This window comes from Oncorhynchus mykiss, chromosome 6 (genome assembly GCF_057628025.1).
Source record: "Oncorhynchus mykiss isolate SJ-2025 chromosome 6, ASM5762802v1, whole genome shotgun sequence".
NCBI lineage: Eukaryota > Metazoa > Chordata > Actinopteri > Salmoniformes > Salmonidae > Oncorhynchus > Oncorhynchus mykiss.
Window position 1 is genome coordinate 22,171,292 of NC_143027.1, and position 891 is coordinate 22,172,182.

Here is an 891-nt window from a genome sequence, read left to right on the forward strand (position 1 = left end):
CAGCCTGGAGTGGTGTAAAGCTCACCGCCATTGGACTCTGGAGCGTTCTCTGAAGTGATGAATCACGCTTCAGGCAGTCCGACGGACGAAATAAGGTTTGGTGGATGCCAGGAAAACTCTACCTGCCCCAATGCATAGTGCCAACTGTAAAGTTTGTGGAGGAAGAATAATGGTCTGAGGAAGGATTTCATGGTTCCGGCTATGCTCCTTAGTTCAAGTGAAGGGAAATCTTAACGCTACAGCATACAATGACATTCTAGACAATTCTGTGCTTCCAACTTTGTGGCAACAGTTTGGGAAAGGCCCTTTCTTTTTCAGCATGACTATGCCACCGTGCACAAAGCAAGGTCCATACAGAAATGGTTTGTCGAGAACTTGACTGGCCTGCACAGAGTCCTGACCTCAACCCCATCGAACAACTTTGGGATGAATTGGAAGGCTGACTGCGAGCCAGGCCTAATTGCCCAACATCAGTGCTCCACCTCACTAATGCTCTTGTCGTTGGATGGAAGCAAGTCCCCGCAGCAATGCTCCAACATCTAATGGAAAGCCTTCCCAGAAGAGTAGCAGCAAAGCAGGGACCAACTCCACATTAATGCCCATGATTTTGGAATGAGATGTTCGACGAGCAGGTGTCCACATACTTATCGTCATGTAGCGTACCTTGATGTATACAATAAATAGCAGAAGCAGCAGCAGACAATAAGAGTTGTGCAGAAACGCTTGCCACCCTGCAGGTCTTGATGAAATCTCCGTGCCAAACACTTGGCACTGCTTGCGTAAGTAGGGTTCTGAAAAAAAATGTCCCGATTTGCATGACAAAGCATGCTACTGATTCAAGGGTGCTGAAGAGTGTGGTGGTGGTGTTGGTGCTAGGGAGGGGGGGCTGGC